Below are 13,266 nucleotides of genomic sequence, written 5' to 3' on the forward strand. Positions count from 1 at the left end.
ACGAAACATAAAAAAAAATTGCTCCCTTTTTTATTCGGGCTACTTAAATTTATTTTGGGCTACCAAAAACTGAAGAGTCCCTGCCCGAAGGGCTACCAGGGATTTTGAAATTTTGCGAGCCCTGTAGTCTCTGTCTCTGTGTTTACTATGTGGCTTCCCTGTGTTCCTCCCTTCATCTCTAGTCTCTCTTGTCTTCTTGTCTTTATGTTACTGTTTTCCTTTTATTTTGCTTCTGTGTTTCCTCTCTGTCTCCCCCAGTTGCCTATGTTCTCATATCTGCTTCTTTCCCCAGTAAAAGTGTCAAATCTATTTAAGTTTGTGTCTCAAATTTCCTGTTTTACTTTGACAATCTTGCGTTCCATATTAATGTATTCAGTTTTGCTTCCTTTCTGTCTCGTTTGTCTGATTGTCTCTAGCTCTGTTTCCCTCCTGTTTCCCATCCTCTCGCTACCGATCTGTGTATTTAAGCCCTTTGTGTTCCTCTGTTTGTTGCAGCATCGTCTGTGTATCTCCCCTTGCACGCCCACGTCTCAAGTTTCCCATGTTCCAGGTGTTTGTTTTTTTTTCTATGAGCTATGTTTTAGTTTCTTCCCAGTTTAGGTTTTGTAGTTTAGTCATTGTCTCTTTTAATGTTTCGTTTGTGTTCTGTTCCGCCACTAATAAAGGCTCCATTTCAGTTTAAGTCCTTTGCAAGTGTGTGGATTTGTGTCCAATCTCTCTCCACTCCACATGATCTGCCACAGCAGACATGACACTATCTCTACTTTTAAGATTAGGCTTAAAAACTAAAACATTCCTTTTTGCTAAAGCGTATAGTTAGGGCTGCATCAGGTGACCCTGAATCCCCCCTTAGTTATGCTGCAATAAGTATAGGCTACTGGGGAATTCCCATGATGACACATAGTGTCTATTAACACATTGAATCATTACATGTTATTAATCTCTGACTCTCTTCCACAGCATGTCTTCCTTTTCTCACCCCAACTGGTCATAGCAGATGGCCACCCCTTCCTTAGCCTGGTTGTGCTGGAGATTTCTTCTAGTTAAAAGGGAGCTTTTACTTCCCACTTTCCCCAAAGTATTGCTCATAGGGTTGAATGTGATTATTGGGTTGTACTCTGTATGTATTATTGTAGGGTCTACCTTAAAATATAAAGGGCCTTGATGCAACTGTTGTTTTGATTTCTATTGTATATCTAAAGTTGTACTGAATGAGTAACGTCTTTATTCTTACACAAAGGGGAGTTTCATTGGTCCAGCCCACTTAAGACCAAAGTGGCCAGTATGTGGCCCGCATTGTAAAATTAATTTGACACTTCTGACATAAATGACAAAAATAGCATTCATTTACCTGAGCTGTGAGATATAAGGCAGACACTGAAGTAAAATCAGTACTTCACTCTCTTCATGTGAGCAGCCTGTCAGCTCCACTTGTTTCTTCTCTGGTTGGAGTTTCAGCACTTCCAGGAGGATGGAGGTCTTTCTCTCTGAGAGGTTTATGGACCAGACTGCAGGAGCTGAAAATACTGACTGTAATGATGGAAGAACCCTCAGGGCCATTTCAGATTCACTGGAGTAAAGGTCAAGTAGGAAATCACACAGTATTTCTCTAAGAGGAAATCCTTTGTATGTGCACACTGTTGATAACAGTTCCAGTATCTTCTCTCCTGTCCACTGTTTTCTCTCTGCAGCTGCATAGATCAGATTGCCAATGAACCTGATTTCTTCTGAAGATTCTGAGAAGTCAGAAACGACACTGAAATAAAAGAACGAAACATGATGTAAGGATTTTTAACAGAGTGTGAACTGTGTCAGTTTGTTTTACACATTAAAACATTTCAAATAGTGCAACCTCTTTTAAATAAAAAAACAAACAAATATTGCAAAGACAATATGTAACCCCTGGAGAGTTACTAAGGGCTTCAGTGTGTTATGAGTGATGTTAATATGTTGCTTTCACTGTTAAATTTTATTGAATAAAATTATTTTGTTGACAGGTAATTGAATAGCAGGTATTTATGATGTCCGGATGGCCTTTGAAGTATAGACGGGGGAAGCACCACCTCTTTGTGTTCACTGTGCAGCAGCTACAGAGCTCAGGAAAAAGGGAGAGGAAAAAGTCTGGTCTTCCAAGTGGGAAATGTGATTGCCTTTCTTTAGTCGAATTGTACGGAGGAGACAAACTGTCTGGCAGTTGTTCTTAATTGGAGAAGAGTTCTGTTATTGCTCCATTCTTATAGGTGAGTTAACTTGTTGTGAACAAGAATACGAAGTTATACAAAGTTAAACCATCAACAATGATATGCTAGCAGCCATGTGGTTCTACAATTGTGAAGGTGCTTGTCATTACAAGAAAACAATGATTAGAATAAAATGTGCTCAAGTTTGTTTAGATGATAGTGTGCAGCTGTAGATCAGAGAAAAAGCAAATGATTTGTGAATGTGTGTCTCTGTTTTAGGTTGGTTCAGGACAGACGGAACAATTGACGGAAAAAGTGTGGACTTTATACCAGTTTTTAAATTGTGTTGATAGGCCACGTAAAACCAGAGTTATGATAAAAATATATGCAATGTTTGATTTTGTTCCTGAATACTATCGTTGTTTATATTTACTGCGGGAAGAAACGGTAAAAACGGCGTTTTATAAGAAAAAAGGCTCGAAAGCACTCTCCGCCTGTGAGCAAAAACAAACCCCACCTCCCTGTCTCTTTCCTATTCGTCCAAAAAAGTACCATGTCGACGAATCAAAAAATGGTATGACAACGTGGCATCTAGTTGGTAAGAAACGGGGGGAAGTTTTAGGAGCGACGTTTTGCGCAAATCTTGTGTAGTTAGTGTGTAGTTAGTGTGTAGTGTAGTCAATAGTTTTGTTGTGTGTGTCAGAACAATGAGGCGCCTGCTGAATGTTACAGGTGTTACAGGAGTGATACATCTCCTGTTGTCAGGCCTGCAGGTATCAGGCTGTTGTTCTCTTTTATCTCATAGTGGACAGAAATTATTTTTTGGAGTGGCACAAATAATTTGTGTGGCATCAGATTTGATGCAGAACACCTGATTGTTCTGTAAATAGTTTGAAATGTTTATTTTAAAATGTGCATTTAAAAAATAGCTGCAAAAAACTTTGTTGTTTGCCAAACTCAGTTACTTTTTTGAGGAGTAACTATATAATTAATTGCCCAGCATTGGTCATTATATACTGTATTTGGCAGACAGAGTTACAGGACTCTCTCCCAGACCACAGACTCATAATACAAGTCAGAGCTTTATTTTTAAAAAAAAAAAGAAAGAAAGTTGTGTTTTCGAAATTGGAGTTCAAGTTATTTTTTACTTCGAATAGTGTTTACATACTACACAGGTCAATGGCTAGATTTTTTTTACATTTTCATTGTAAATGGACTAAAGCAGTTTAAAAGTAGTCTAACATAAATGTAAATGCTGTAATTTGATTACTTTAATAAACCATGTAACTTGGATGGATTAGATGCTGGTGTGACCACAGTGCACATGTCTGATGTCGCTCACAGTGGTCCAAGGGATTGCTCAGGGAGTTTGTGTGTTCGCTCAGACACATGAAAAATTAGAGGGAACATTGGTTCTGCCTGTCAAAAAAGAAATGTATGGAACAGATAGGAAAGAGGAAAGAAGTTTGTTACCCTTCCCGCTGAGGTGCAGAGGGTAGGCATACCCCCACACATCCTGTTTTATAGGGGCTGAGCATTGGTGTCACACACAGACACACTCACACTGATACGTATATCCATATATGGTCATTTAGGAAAGTAGTGTTGAATGCTGTAGATGACCATTAGGGGCGTGGCCACCAAGTATAAATGTAACGATCTGCTGGACGGCCCCTCAGATCTGCATGTAGGTTGCATGATCTCCCTCTGCGCAGAGGTTCGGTTTAAATAAAACTATTACATGTGTGCACACGGGTGTTCACTGTTCGTAGACATAAACTACACCTTTCTTAGCTGCTACTTCAAAGCACATTGTGCGCTGTCTGTCCTGCGTGCTGCACAACAACTTTCAATATTTAGTATTTACTGCTGTTCACACTTAGCTAGATTAACGTGATGGTGTTGTGTTTAGTATGTTGCTTTGTTTTGTTTTTGTTTTTTTTTTTGCTTGTCTTCTCTTCTTTTTCTCTCAACAGGTGATCCAGGAGATTTTTTTTTCTTTCTCTTTGTCTTTGTAAGTGCCCTTTCTCACTGTCCCTTTTCCTTCTGTTTTCTTTTCCTTCCTCTCTTTCTTTCTCCCTTTCCTATCCCCCAGTCATGTCTGTCCCATCTGTAACAACTGAAAATAAAATAAATAATAACAACAAAGTTTGATCAAATGGACCAATACGGCAATGCCATGATGATCCATTTGGCAGAATAAATCCATTTGGTATCCTTGTTGGTCTTCAGACAACAATTCTGACGGCTAAAGAACCTAAAGAACCCCCTGGCTAAACTTTGCTAGATCCGCCCCTGCACAGTTACCAGCCGTCAGCTACGTAGAAAAGGATCCTGGTGTAGAAAGTAATATGAAATAAATTCTAACAACAGCTTATCAAGGTTAAACGTGCTGCTGTTGTTCAGCCGCTGGTTTCCTCTTTCTGGTGCAAAGTGGGCCAAAAACAAAGACGAGAGACGGACTCGCGTAAGAAAAGCCGATCAGCTGATCATTAATCAGTTTCATGATTGAAGTAGCGGCAGGAGAGGGAGCGAGAGAGAGAGAGAGAGAGAAGAGGCAGTCGCTCCATATATCGGTTGTTAAGCTTAACGTGGGAATGCTTTACAAACATTCAGAGATAAACTTACACACTTGCTTTACTTCTCTCTGGGATAACATCCTCAGAGATGAAATGCCGGATTGGTAGCAAGGCTACAAATACACACAGCTCTATCACGTGACGCATACTGCTCCGACGTGCTACGGTTATGAGCCGAGTTACGCCGTGTCGCAAGTTTTGTGAGGTGCTTTTTTGAAATTTAATGGATCGGATTAAATTTTTTATTTCTCTCCGATATCCGATCCCTACGGTGGCCCCTAGAGACAAAGCATGTACAAACTCCAAAACACTTACAAATTCCAAATAGCACGCACAAACTGCAAAACACGTACAAAATCCAAAACACATGCAAACTCCTGAACACATGCAAAATCCAAAACACTTACAAACGCCAAAACACTTACAAACTCCAAAACACTTACAAACTCCAAAACACTTACAAAATACAAAACACATGCAAAATACAAAACACAACGGAAGTGCTCCAGGACGCTAGGGGCAGTGTTGAGCTTTTGTTACCTAGTAACTACACAAGCCAGGAAGTACCAATGACCGGATTTGGGCTGTATCCCAATTCAGGGGTCGTGTCCAAATCCATGGGCTGCATCCTCCTGAGGACCCGGTGGGCCACGAAGGACACACCCGACCCATCCTTCAAATTCGGGGAAAAGGAGGACGCATTTGTCGGCTGCATTCGGAGGAGTCTACGAATTTGGACAGCCTTCGGCGCGTCGTTCAAAGGCTGCTCGAAATGCGGCCTCAAATGCAGCCTTCATTTCCCTCAATTTTAAGGATGGGTCGGTGTAGCCTTCATGGCCCAACATATCCCAGACTTCATAGCGCAGCAGTGGTGTGGATAATTTTGAAAAAAAACGGTGGAAGCGGAGCGGCCGAAGAGTAAACTTTCAAAAGTAAGTACTGAATATTATGTCACTTATTTATGCGCAAATGTTTAATAATGAAGAACATTAAAACATTACTGTTGGCCACATGTTTTAAAGCCTTTACTTCAAAATATACGCCGTTCAATAGTTGACATTAATCTTACAGAGAATGTGATGATTTTATGGATAATTAAAGTCAGTCATATATCCACAAACACAACAAGCTGAAAGTCAGTGATGCTGCTCGGTTTGCAGTCCTGAATATGACGGCACAAGCAGGATTCACTGCACTGTTAATGTTAGCTATGTTATATTGCTGCCTCTGTTCGGTGGTGTCGAGCCAAACGGACTTTAACGTGTGTTTGAACGAGCTGACGGTTCACTCGTTAAGCTGAAAGAAAGATGCTTTAATCACAGGAGTCACACATGTGTCCACTGTACCATCTGGGAACTCTTCTTGTTTAGCACTCGTAATAACACAAACACTAAATCCTCCTTCTCTTGTGCTGTTTTGTAGCAGTGTGTACACCTGAGACTGTCACCTGTCTGAGTGTCCTGCACTCCCTCTCTCTGTTTCTTTCTCTCTGATTGTGGAATAAAAGTATGAACATGTGTTTATAAGTTACACTTGTGTTTGAATCCTGCAGCTTATCACACATTTGATTTCCATGTGTGACAACTGCAAGTGTCCAGAGTGAGGACAGACTGAGGGACCCACCGCTGCACATCATCTGTGAGGCTTTGCACCCCTGATGATCCACCAGGACAAACTCAGCAGTGTGTGAGGAAGAGGAGGAGGAAGAGCCAGCAGCAGCTGACAGATGGAGAGAATAGACAGACTGTTCCCTGTTTGTGAAGGACTGCTTGGAAAGTTTAAAATAACTGTCTGTCCTGAATCAGTCTTATTAGGTAATGTTCAAATAATTTTATCATTCCAGTGTTTTCAGTGTGGGAGAAAGTACTCAGGGCCTTCAAGTTAAACACTATGAAAGGCAGCAACAAGTTTAATATTCAGAAACCTAAAGTATGTATCAGCAGCAGAATGGAGCTAAAAATAAATGTTTGTTTCAGTTCTATGAAGCTTTGAGTATTTTGGATTAGTAGTACTGCTGTGTTTGTTGCATCATATTGCTGTAATTGTTTATATGCTTTATATATTCTGAGCTAAGTTGATCTATAGTGTTACATCATATTCTATAAGGATGTTATGTGTTTGTAATACAAACACATAACATCCTTATATATAGAATATTGTATACTTTCTGCCCAGTTTGACCCATTTAGCAGAAGTCGGCCTGTTTAAGGCTCTGATATCTGTTCTGTATGACTTAAAGCAGTTATGACATGGTCTGATTTTCTCACCCAATAAAGGAATATTTCATATATCAGTCTACTCTTCATTCTATCAGAAACAGTTATCACAGCTCGTACATTTTCTTTTTATACATATATATAAGCATTGAGCCAAATTTAGTAATGCCAACATATTGAAAAAACAATGTTTGTCTCTTATATATAATACATCTGTATATACACTGTCAGAGATACTTGTCTTTGAGTGAAGATTTAAGGTGATAGAAAATATAATTAACTGCTACTTGCATCTTTGACCCAGAGTTCAAGCTCATATATATATATTCTGACAATACATATAATATTGTCCATATTATATTAACATTACCACAGTGAGATGACTTTAGTCTCATGAATAACATTAGCTAATTATTATTTACTAACTAATCTTGAAATGACTGTTCAGTACAGGAATGAAGCCCAACTATCATGTTTTACAGTCCTGTGGTCTCAACTGATCAAAGTGATGTCATGACAAAAATGAATGAACAACAAAACATTCTTTCTCCTTCATTTCTGTCAAACAAAGCTGTATGAAACATTTCTCGCGGTTAGTATCATGGTTGCTAGGCAACCTGAACAGCGCCACGAAGGCTAGACCATCCCATTTCACAAGCCTCGCACTTCCGCACTTCCCGTACTTGCACCGTACGTAGTACGCGTAGTGTGCGTACTTCAAGCGTGCATACCCTGAATTGGGACACAGCCTCAGTATTTGACACGGAGTTCATGTTCACCCAGTGGCGGTCCTAGCCTGTTTGGCGCCCTGGGCGAACAGTCCCTCTGCCCCCCCCACACACACACACACACACACACAAAACATATTAAGGATTGTACATTAACATAAAACTGTTGTACACACACACACACACATATGAAGAGAGAGAGAGTATGCATAATATGCAAACGGCTACGAAACAACCATCATAATTCGTCATACACTGTAAAATGTAATATTGTGTTTAATTAAAAATATTAAATAGGCTGAACTCAATTTTTATCAATTTGTTATTAGAACTCGATTTAAATAAGTCACCAGTACTTTTTATGCAAAAACGCTGATAAACTCAATTTATTTGAGTTGTCTTAACTTAGAAAAACTAAGTAAGCTGGAAGTTTTGCTTCTCAGTGCGGAAGGATGAAAGATGTGTTTTGAAAATGCCACGTCACTACCGTCCTCCTCCCTCGCGGATCAGTCCGCATGTTCATGGTACCAGCATTTGTTATAGAATATGTTGAGCAAAGCTGGAGAAGCGTCAGCTCAAGATATTATTGTTGTCATTGCTGTGGATCTTTACCTGATACACTGACTTGGTGAGTAAATGTTTACTCTTATTCAAACTGATTTTGTGGCTTCTCTTAGTTTAGCACCAGGTTTATAATCTTGCTAGCTAGTTAGTGTTAGCCTAGCGTTGCTGCTGCCGCTGGGGCTCATGTTACTCAAAAATTAACACCACAGCCTTAAAAACCTTACATAAAACTATGTCTGTGAAATTTTCTGTTGATTGTTTGAAATAAAAAAGTGAGATAAGAGCCCAGACAAAATCTTCGGGAGGTGCAGCCGTTAGGGGTGGGGTGTGGGAGGTATTTTCAATCCATAGCCATAACTAACTAACTAACTCACTAACTAACTATAAATATCATGTTTAACCTGAGTAGCAAAAGACTGCAGGGGGTTGAAAACAATACGCCAGGAGTTAGCTGTGCTCGCAGACTCTATCAAGTCTTGACCTCCCGGTCAGCTATTGCGCTGGTGGATAACAGAGCTCTCCCAAAACGTGGAAGTACTTTTGCAAATTTGTGATATTTTGATAAATTAAGTAGATATTTGAGCATTACACAGCTACATTCTCGCCTGAAAATATCTTAAAAGGTTATTTTGTGACCCAGAAAGGGTAGTCTGGGGAAAATGAGGATCGCATTTGTCGGGCCTGTGCGTACTTGAAAGCGCGCTAATGGCGGAGGAGTGCCACTAAAAAACATTACTTTTTCTGGGTCACAAAATAAACTTTTAAGATATTTTCAGGCGAGAATGTAGCTGTGTAAAGTTCAAATATCTGCTCGATTTATCAAGACATCACATATTTGCAAAAGTGCTTCCACGTTTTGGGAGACGTCTATTTTTTTTTCATGCTTTGTGGCAGCTTTTGAACATCTGTGGCATCTATTAATGTCAAATCTACCCTTTATTTAACAACATAAGCAAACTCTATGTTACAATGATTGCACAGCCATTAAGGATCAAGTCAATGTTCTGTTTTTTCTCCCTCTGCTTGCTTCTTACTGTCTTTGAGGCTCGGGACCAGCACTCCTGTTGTTGGACAGAAAGACATCAGTAAGTATTTTGGTTTTCCAATATATTAGCAACTGTCAGTGACATTTATATTAATCAGGCTGAACTTTAATCATACTTTAGATCAGCCTGTTTTACTTATTGTTTTATTTGTGCTTTGGTTTGGGGAAGTTGTTTCTTTACTGATCTTTTCCTGTCTTCTGTTATTAGACTTGAGATATGACTGCACGATTCTGTTGCTGTGACTCCAGTTAATTCTACAAGACATGCTGTGTAAGTAAACAAACAACAACAGTTTGGTCTGCATTTATTTAAAGGTCACATCCCCCAAACTTAGTTTAGAGGGTCTACACTGTATTTAGTGAAGTCTGCAAGTTTTTTAACAGCAAAATCTGTTTTGTGCCCAAATCATTTTGCACATCATTAGAATGAAATTTATTGGCCATGTTTGCATAGCCCTTTTTAAAATGATGCTTTCATGACATTATTGCATGTTGGGTGGTGGTCAGGGCTATGCAGACTGACAATTGGGACATTGAATGTCACCTCTCCGGTGGGGTGTGAGCCTGAGATCGTCTAAATTGGAGTCTGTTTTATACCAAATGCAGAAAAAATGTTTTAAGAAAGCAATTAAGTTCATGTTCCAAAAATTATGATTGTTTGCTTGCAGGACAGCAGGAGAGATGAGTGCTCCGTCACAGATGGTGTGGTCAGTGAAGATCGCCTGCAGGTTCAAGCTCATTGCATCTCCAACCCACATCCACTGCCACTGTACTTAAGGGAAGTTCAAGACTTTCTTCTGCACCTACATTTGGATCACCTCGATCCATGACAGTCATTAAGGCAGTAATGCCTGGACTGGAAACAAGCCATCCTTAAAATAATACAACATTCCAGCTCATGTGTTGGAATGAAAAACAAATGCGTTGTTTAAATTAGAGACAGTGACAGTAGTAGTAGTAGTAGTAGTGACAGAACAACAAATATTTTATTTTGATTATAAAAGTAATGTAAGTACAAAACAAACTTGTGGTAGGCCTAAACTTATTTTCAGAATAATTACATCTGAGACTTTGTTTCATTGTAAGAATATAACAGTGATGGAAATATAATTGTTTGTTGTTCAAGAGAACAGTGTCCAGTTGTCATGGTCCGCGGTCCGGTGTCCGAGGAGCTGATGGGATGCCCACGCCCACGGGCGTGGCTGTTAACTCCACACCTGCATCCCATCCCAGGGGATCATCAGGTGGACTATTTGATCCAGCCCAGCCTGCTGCTCCACGCCAGTCCGTTAGTCGCCTCACAGCGATAACAGCTCGCCGTGTTTTTTGAGCCACCTGCCTGTCCACCTGCCCGTCTGGAGTTTGGATCGCCTTCGGTACCCGTCATCTCTACTTTCCTGGAGCTCCCCCGCGGACCCTCACCCCTCCCTCCAGCTCCCACGGCCCCGCCTTGACCGTAAGACTCATACTCTCCCCCACGTATGCTGCTATTTCCCCGCTCCCCAGTAATTCTTTTCCTTTTTCTGTTGCAGCCTCCCACAGTCCCGATTTCAGCATTCCTGCGCGACTCATCTCCCGGTCCCTTGGTTTCTCTAGTTTCACGCGTGTTTTCCTTTAACCCTTCCGGGACACCTTTAGTTGAAATAAAGTTTATTTTCTCGTACTCCTGTGCGTGTTGGCTCTGCTTCTGGGTCCAGCTTGTGCACTGAACTTCGGTTCATGACACCAGTATGTTGGCTGTTATACTTTGTGTTTGAAAATAAAAGTTTGGCTGATTTTAACATCATTACAAAAAGTGTTGTTAATTATTTTTAATCATATTCAGGTAACCACAAATTGTTTTTTCATTTAGTTGAACTTGAAATGTTTGTCAGTAGGTAAATTAACATTGTATAGTCAGAAATATCAAGTTATTCTTAATACTGCAGACTTGCAATGTATAAGTTGTCCTAACAGTCATCTTAAGTAAGCTTTACTTAGTTTTTTTGAGGCAACGAGTTTCCATATTTTTTTTGGGGAGTTCTAGGAACTAACAAGGCTGTACAGTGTACTCAAAATGAGTAAGTTTGTAACTTTGTAAGTGTTTTGGAGTTTGTACATGCTTTGTCTCTAGGGGCCACCGTACGATCCAGTAATTTAGGTCAGTATCGGACCGATACCGATACGTAATATCGAATCGGTCCATCTCTAGTTTGTGTAAGGACGGTGGTTACGGAGTAGCTTACAAACATATTTAACTTACCGAAAAAGTGCAGCGGGGCCTCGGGTCCTTCTGTCGGGTAGTCCAGTTTACTGAAGAACACCTCAGGCTGTCAAGTTAAAACAGTCAGGCGTGTTTTCGTAACGTAAACGCTGGCCCTCCTCTCAGAGCCTACGCTCTATCTGCTATTCCCGAACAGAGATACGCAAGTTTCTCCATGACTGCAGCTGCCAGTCAAAGCTGTTATGATGACGTTTCACCCCAATTTAACATCGGTAGGAATTAGAATCAAACTTATGGGAAAGGAGACCCCTTGGACATAAATCAGCGTGATGAGAACTATTGATAACAAAAGAAAGAATGCTTGGAAAAAATTTATCTGAGGAGAATTAATTTATTTTAGTCTGACCGCAGTCCCATCCACTAACATGGAGGAGGCGGGGTTTATGACCTATACTGCAGCCAGCTGTAGGGGAGCTGTTGCGTCGTCCATGTTTTCTACAGTCATTGTATCAACCCTTTAATTGTGTTCATTGTGAAGTGAATGCAGTTTAAAGAAAGTGGGGTTATGTTTCTTTGTTTCTTTTGCTACAACGCTGGACCATTGCCATTTTGAAGATCAGGACCAAGAGAGCCCATTTTGTTGTTGACTTTGGTAAGAAATGATCATTGTCAGTGTTTTGGAATATTTTGTCATTCTTTCTGTGTACTGGAGAGACAGAAAATGCAAATTTGCTAGTATGTATGAAGAAAATATAGGAAAGAATATATGTATGAATGACTAAATGTAGATTTTTGAATGTTACTCTGACTGTGATATACAGGTCAGGTTTTTGGGGTGTACGGTTCAGTGATGATCCAGTCCAAAGATAGTGAGCCACCCTTTCAGGATTTCTTAGATGATTGATCTGAGAAGAAAACTAAATTCTTTGGATAAGCCTTGAACTGTACAAATTGTACTTAAGTGGTAGGACAGAATTGCACCTCATTTCTCCTTTGCACCTCCTGCAAGGAGAAGCCTCATTGATGGACTCACACTTAAGGGTGTCGGCTGACATGAGAGAGATTTATTATTTTTCATGACGTCGCCCCAATTTTTCCTTTCATGTAATGCTGTTGTTTTCATTGTATGTATGTGAGATTATTCATTTGAGAATACAAGTTCATCAGACCAAATTCTCTGAGCATTTCATTAGTCATCCACTTTGCTCTAGTAGTCGAACCTTAGCTATTATCTTAGCACACAGGTAAACATTAAAATTTGTATCCCAATTATTGAAAGGGGTGTTAGAAATAGTTTACCTGAGCTGTGAGATATAAGGCAGACACTGCAGGAAACTCCTCACTTCACTCTCTTCATGTGAGCAGCCTGTCAGCGCCACTTGTTTCTTCTCTGGTTGGAGTTTCAGCACTTCCAGGAGGATGGAGGTCTTTCTCTCTGAGAGGTTTATGAACCAGACTGCAGGAGCTGACTGGAAAACTGACTGTAATGATGGAAGGACACTCAAGCCTGTTTTTGTTGTATAATAGTACAGGTCCATGAGAAAATCGCACCATATCTCCTTCAGAGGGAATCCTTTATAGCTGCACACTGATGATAACAGCTCCAGTATCTTCTCTCCTGTCTGCTGTTTTCTCTCTGCTGCTGCACAGAACAGATTCCCAAAGAACCTGACTGCTTCTGATGATTCTGATGATGTAGTAACAAAACTGAAATCAAGAAGATTTAAAAACGTTTTTCATCAGGACATTTT

General features: G+C 40.2%; 1 long non-coding RNA gene across 1 annotated transcript; it reads left to right on the forward strand.

Moving 5' to 3' along the window:
• The first annotated feature begins 1,449 nt into the window (after positions 1 to 1,449).
• Positions 1,450 to 2,399, forward strand: LOC120436343. Its single transcript, XR_005610331.1, has 3 exons — positions 1,450 to 1,581; positions 1,692 to 1,781; positions 1,998 to 2,399. It is a non-coding gene; the product is annotated as an uncharacterized LOC120436343 (long non-coding RNA).
• Positions 2,400 to 13,266: the final 10,867 nt, after the last annotated feature.

This window comes from Oreochromis aureus, linkage group 23, assembly GCF_013358895.1.
Source record: "Oreochromis aureus strain Israel breed Guangdong linkage group 23, ZZ_aureus, whole genome shotgun sequence".
NCBI lineage: Eukaryota > Metazoa > Chordata > Actinopteri > Cichliformes > Cichlidae > Oreochromis > Oreochromis aureus.